We start from the raw sequence: 6,938 nt of genomic DNA on the forward strand, positions 1-6,938 counted from the left end.
TGAAATCCACAAGGTTCTCTAAGATCCAAACAAGAACTGACTTAGAGAGTTTATGGAGAACGAAAGAGAATCCCAGTGCCTTTCATCAACAAATTTTGTGCATCAATTCCAAAGCAATTTTCCGCACTTATCAGAGCCAGAAGCACCTCCACAAAATATCTGTTTAATTAAATGTTACTTGAATTGCTGATTTAAAATTTTGGATCTGCAATTTTATTTGCGCGCCATTGGCTGATTAAACAATAGCTTAATCAGACAACAACAAAAGTTATTGCGTGATCCGCCATTAATCGTCTTCGCAGGTGTACACTACCAGGACAAAAGTATTGGCATAAAAAAACCCAAACGAAAATGGAATCCAAAAAATGAAGTTTTGTAAACTAATATCTTTATGCTGAAATATTCCCCTTAAAAGAGAAAATGATAATGCTAATCCAGCAGTCAAATTTTTTGAAATTTATCGAGGATTTCGAAATACTCAGAATTACAATATTAACCTAAAAAATCTTACAGTTATAAGAAAAAATATCTGCAATGACGATGCTGTAATTAATTTTAAAATAAATGTACCTTTCGATGAATTGATAATGTAATAAATGACTTGTGAAGTATGACTAAGTTTTTGGCGCTTATTTACCAAATAAAGACTAAAGGAAAAGGTTTTGAAGCATAAATACAATACAGTTCTATTAAACTTAAGTTAAACATATCATTGTCGCGATCTTTGAATAGTTCAGCTTCTGGCTGCAAGTTTCTGCGTTCTTTTCGTTTCAAGAATGTCACTACAGCTTCCTATGTTATATATAAGTTTGTGGTGCCTTTTCTCTTCAAAGAGACCTGTAGGATGCTACTTATTGTGCCTTGGTTTAATGAAGACCGATCATACGTCTTCACGCGGTTGTAGTGTGAGACAACACGCTCAGTGGCCATACTGTTAAGAGTAGCTGCTAGGAACGAAGGAAGCTAGGAATGTCTTTAAAAGGCCACCACTAGCTCGAACCATTTTCCGAAGCCTCAAAGCAAGTGCAGTGCTTTGATCAGCTATCTCGATATCTCGAAACGCCTTAATCTTTCCAAAACATCTACAAACATCCGAGACGAAGTCCCTCATTCGTGATTCGCCAAATAATTCACACACTAATTCTCTGCTAGTATTTATGATTTCCTTTTGAGACCTTGCACTAAGGATCCTGGTGAAATTTTCAACCGTTCCATCTTCTTCAATCTGCCGTCTTTCTCCGAGAAAATTATGGCAGATTGCACAATCTCATTTCTTATCGCTGCATTCGATCTTTTTCGTCCATCGACAAAAGAGTGACTCTTTCTTGCATTCCGAATTTCACTTTCGTCATCATTACTCATACCGCACTTCTCTTCCTTACCTCCTCCTATTGGACCATCCCTTCTTCAGGGGCGGATCCAGGAAATTTTTTGACCGGGGCTCAGATTAAGGGACCACACCCAACAAATTGACCACGCCCATTTTTTGTGGCGATGTTAAGTAGCGTATTTTCTCAATGACTGTCCCTCTCTAATGCACGCCCCCCTTTTGAGCAAAATTTCTCTAATCAGCACCCACTCTCCAATGAGCGCCCCCCAAATATTTTGAAAACATATAGAGACCAGTAAATCTTTACAATAGTAATCAGTTTAAATATATTGAATAAAACCTATGCTGTTTCAATTTGGAAAATCTTCTGCAACTACTGACAGAATTACATAAAAATACAAAGGTATTGACAATTTGAATATTTAAGATGCCACACCAGTATTTATGCAAATCTACTAGGATTTCGACTCGGATGGAATTGAAATCTTGTAATTATTATGCCCATAACAGGTGTGACTGATTTTTTTAAAAACAGTCATTGTTTAAATTCCAAAGCTCAATTTTTTATTGGTGGATTTTTATCTTTTTCTCAATAAGCCCCACTCTCTAATGGGGCCAAAAATATGATAGAATACGGTAAACAAGAATGGCTATGGAAGCAAGATAACTACTGTACAAAATATGGCAATGAAATATGGCAATGAAAATTTAGAAAATGTTTTACGAAATTCGTTACACAATCTATCTTTTGCAGCTTGGAATTGTGTTCTTAAAAACTGAATTTTACTTTTCTTTCATTTTTTATGTTAAAGTTTTGTTGATGTTCCAAGAACTTTGACAGGCATTTACACGCCTCTTTGAACTATTCTTCCTTTAGAAAATCACAAAGGGGGGCTGTGATGTCATAAATCGCGTAAAAAACAAAGCGAATATCTCAACACTTCAATTAACGCTTTGTCGTAGTCAATTACCTCAAAGCAAACAACATTGATTCACGTTTGTGAAACTCAAATCAACTAATAACATGGCTAATAAAACGCAACCTGGCATGTCACCCTATTCCTCAAAAATATGCAAATAACATTTTCTGATGGGCTTGCAATTTTTCAAAAGGATTGTATGTTACTATTTACCTGATAGATAAGTATCTTAGGCCGTAGCTTTGCTACACTTCCGGAAAAGAGCTGTGAATCAGTGAACGAGTCGGCGCTATTGTCGTCCCAAGAAAACTCGAAAACATCCACAACGCCCCTTCTCTATGATTTCTTTGACCAGGCTTTTCTTTTGCCACAAATATTAAAGCAACGTTTCTGTTCATGCCAACGAGAGTTGCCGCAAATTCCAAAAGCCTATGCCAGTTCCCTATCTATCAATTTCCCTGAATTTTTATTGGCTACTTCGTCTTGACCGGTGCTCAGATGACGTTGAGCACCGGTGAAAAAGCAAATGATTGGATAATGCTGGATCTGAGCACCGGTGAGAAGAGAGTTGATTGGCTAGCTCCGTTCGTGACAATTCTAATTTACGAACCCACCGGTGCTCGGAATAGCATGAAATAATGGGATTTCATCGGAGGATGATTTTGTCATCCGCAATCTAATTGGTCAGCACTTGCATTCTACCAGAATTTCGTTCCGGCGAATATGCCACGATTGTAAACATTGACGCGACAAAAGAAAATTATTGAGATGAAAGGATATTTTTCATGCAAAATATGTAGATGAAAACATCGAATCAGTAGAAATCTTTAGCTTTTTTCGGAAACACGCACAGGAACAGGTACAAAAAACAGTACTTTGAAAATCTGACCGGTGCTCAAGCACCCTTTGCACCCCCCCTGGATCCGCCACTGGCCTTCTTATATCCAACTCTCTCATGGCAGTATCACTTGCCGTTAACACATCAAGGATAATGAGCTCTGATTTCTGCAGCTTTTGCTGCAGGCAGGGGCGAAACTACTGGGGGGGTATGGGGGGGTGCTGCACCCCCCCAATCTTCAAAAAAGCGGATTTTGTCGGGCAAATTTATGGCTGCTAGTGTATCTGTCGGGCAAATCTGGAAATTTTCTTTAGGTCGCACTTTTATTGCTACTTTTTGCCCTAGGTTGGTTTTTTAATTCATGGTCTTTTCCCCCAACTTTTTTTCAATCTCCTCCCAGTTGGAAAAACAAAACAGAAACGAGGCAAGGAACAGCAACATATATACATTTCTGTCTTTCGTCCGTCCACCGATCAGCTCTTTCGTCTGGAGCTCAACGCGCACATGTTTATCTTCGCCTCGAGATGAAGTCTGAAGTATTGAATACAGCAAAAGTATAGACAGAATGTATACCCCTCCCCCCTACTTTTTGCAAAACAAGTGAGCTTTTTTCAAAATCTTTTGTTGTGATTTCTAAATTTTCCCTTGAAAAGCCCCCCCCCCCCCCAACGTTCCATCCTGCCTCGGAGCCCATAGAACACTAGCAGTTTTAGAAGCATCATGAATCAAAGCATGGAGGATATACTATCTCGGAATACGTTGTTGAGAAAATCAATCAATATTTTCTTTTCCAAATGTATGAAACTTTCATTCATGAAATCATACATGTTTTAGAGATTTAGGTCAGGACATTTGAAGAAGACATCATTTGGGTTTTTAAACATTTCATAACATCAACAGGAGCATAATAAAACTATTTACAATAAACATGATCCAACGTGAACACCTTTTCATTACAACGTGGCGTGAACAACTGACTAATGCAACTTCGAGGTCTAGGAAAGAGTGAAGGATTAACCGCGTGCTGCTCCTTCGCAACAATACATCCATAAGGAGTTATGCCCCAAAATTCTCTTAAGGTTTTACACTTACAGTTCGAAAGTATTGCACCCTTCGCTAGAAAATGGTCATAGAGACGCCAAAGTTTTTTAACTAAAAAAATTTGAATAACCATAACAAGTAACAGGAAGTTTTGATCAGTTCAAGCGGGAAATAATATAAAATTTATCAAGAAATTGTAGTCAAGATATGAATTGCAAAAATCTTTCGAGTTTATTCTATTTCTGAACAATATCCATGATTACGAAAACATGGATGAAAATTGAGCCTTGATGATAGGTATACCTGTAAAATACCTCCAATAAAAAACTTTTCTTTGCTTGAGGGATTTTGTTATGGTGAATTTAGATATACGTACTTTGTGCTTGGGTGTCTAAAAATATTGAAATTGCTTCCGGAGCAACCGAAAATTGAAAATGAAACTCAGAGAATGCAACTGAAGCTCTTTTTTGTTGAAACATTGTAATCTGCGTAGCTGTTTCTCAATTCCGAAATTCCCAAGCTGTGTTTTGGTGTTCCACTTTGATAAAATTGAGACCCTACTTCAATCTCTTTTTTGAATTGCTCTCTTAATAGCTAGGTGATTTAGAAAGTGAAGACTTTTTTTATAGAAAAGACAGGCCTTACAAATGCTTGCTTTTCGGAAACAAATGTTTATAGCCAACACCAGAAAAACTAGAGGCATATTTTTTGACTTAAAACAAACAGCCTGAGTCTAAAGACCCTCTCTCGGGCTTCCCGATGATTTCAGCCCTTGAGGCGATGTGCTCTAAAAATGAAGTTCATGTAAGACACGCCCTTTCATCAACCATGCCACGCCCTTTCGTCGGGCAACTTAGCTTCATACCCCCCTAATGAAAATAGTGAAGTTTCGCCCCTGGCTGCAGGTGTTTGAACACTTGGCACACATCGAACATAAGTGCAGTGAGCCACACCTGAAGAGTACGAAAACTCTTTGTCGATATTCTATTTAATCACTTCTTTCTGTAACAAATCTTGTGCAGCAAAGTAAACCACAGAACATGGCATTGAGTGTTGGGTCATTTGATTAAGATTACAACTGCAGAATGCAATGCATCTTGATCAAATGCCTCTCAATGCCACATCCCCCCTTCTCCGTTTTATTTAGTTGCTGTGTCAGATCTGGAGTGGAAGCTGTTTGGCTGTTAATGATGGACCCAGCAGAAGCAGGCCTATCTGTTGTTGGCTGTACCGTTTGTTTGACACCTTGAGTTGTAGATGACACAGGAAAAAACAAGTTATTGAACTTTGGCCCCTTAGCTGAAGCCGACTCTTTGAGGCATCTTTTCTCATTACCACTTTTTCGCTCTCGCATAGTTGTTTCAGTGGAAGGCACACGAGTCGTCATTTTGCCATTATGAAGAAGTAGCCTCGTTTTACGTCATACGCTGCGCTGTGTCGCTGGTCATGCGCCTCACTTCATTTTCTCAAAAGAGACACCAAAGACAGTGCTCAAGTGAAGCAATCATTTTTGCTTCGTGTATTAAGTGAATTTCTAGGCTCTTAATAAATAGTCATAAAATTCAACTTTTTCAAATGGGCCCAATCACTGGTAGGGCAAATTTCCTCAGTGGTGGGGCAAGAAGAGGGCCTGGCGGGGAAAATGCCCCACTAGTACATATGTTGAAATGTGCCTTGGTCGATTTTGCTTACATGTATATTGCTGATTAACATATGTAAATTTAAATGTTTTATAATTCTGTTTTAAAAGTTGAAGCGTTTTTTCAACTTATAACCACATTTTTGGGATACATAGGCCTAGATTATTTGAAAATAAACTGAATATATCTGAACAAGGTTCCATATTGGTTTCTTTCTTTCCTTCCTCTCTGCAAGAACTTGTTGAATTCCCTAGAGCATTTCTGTTGCCGTGAAGTTTTCATCACTTGCACATATAGCTAAGCTAAATGCTTATATCGTGTTAGCAAAGGCGATAAAATCATTGGGATATCGGCAAATTGAAAGCTTTAGCATAATATTTCAAAAATTTCCCAACATCCTCTCCTATATCCTACCTTTGTCCCTTCTGACTAAGGGTGCAAGTCCAAGTTTCAGTGTTAGAAATAAGGCTTAAAGACTTCCCATATCGTCAAAAAATTGTAATTTTCCACTATGAGGATGGTATGATGAAAACAATATGACACCATTTCCATTTCAAACCAAAATGCAAATTTTTCTATTGTATTTTGAAATAGTAAAAGCCAAATTTACACATTCCATCGTGGAAATCACATTGAAACAAATGAAGCCAGTTGGCACGCATGTGCGTGTATTTGTTGACGTATTTCTAGGTGTTAATTCAAAAAAACTGCAAGTTGATGGTATGAGCCAAGACAGTACAGATTAATTTGTCTGCTAAGGCATTAAAAATGAACTTAAACTTATTTCATAATTTAAAAAAGTGTTACAGACTTCATTAACTTATATAGAAACAGCGATAGCCATATACAGATGATGTTGAGTGCTTGTGTTGGAACGTTAATAATTTTGGGAAATAACATTAAAATTGTCATTCTTGCTGTTTCTGTTAAAAAATTCATTAGATTTGCTTAATTTGAAATCTTAGCCCGATACTTTGGGAATTTATATGAATTTTTTAAGATTTTCTAAAATTTTCTAAATTTTTGCTCCACCCAAGAAGGCCATTATGATGACGTCATCGTTAAACCACGTGACTTAAAAATGAAAAAATAGCACTAAAATGTGGAGAATAGATAAGAGTATGATCCTACCAAAGTTCATTGCCCTAGTTTGAAGGACAAAGAAATTA

This window comes from Rhopilema esculentum, chromosome 11 (genome assembly GCF_057945365.1).
Source record: "Rhopilema esculentum isolate cy_ngs chromosome 11, ASM5794536v1, whole genome shotgun sequence".
NCBI lineage: Eukaryota > Metazoa > Cnidaria > Scyphozoa > Rhizostomeae > Rhizostomatidae > Rhopilema > Rhopilema esculentum.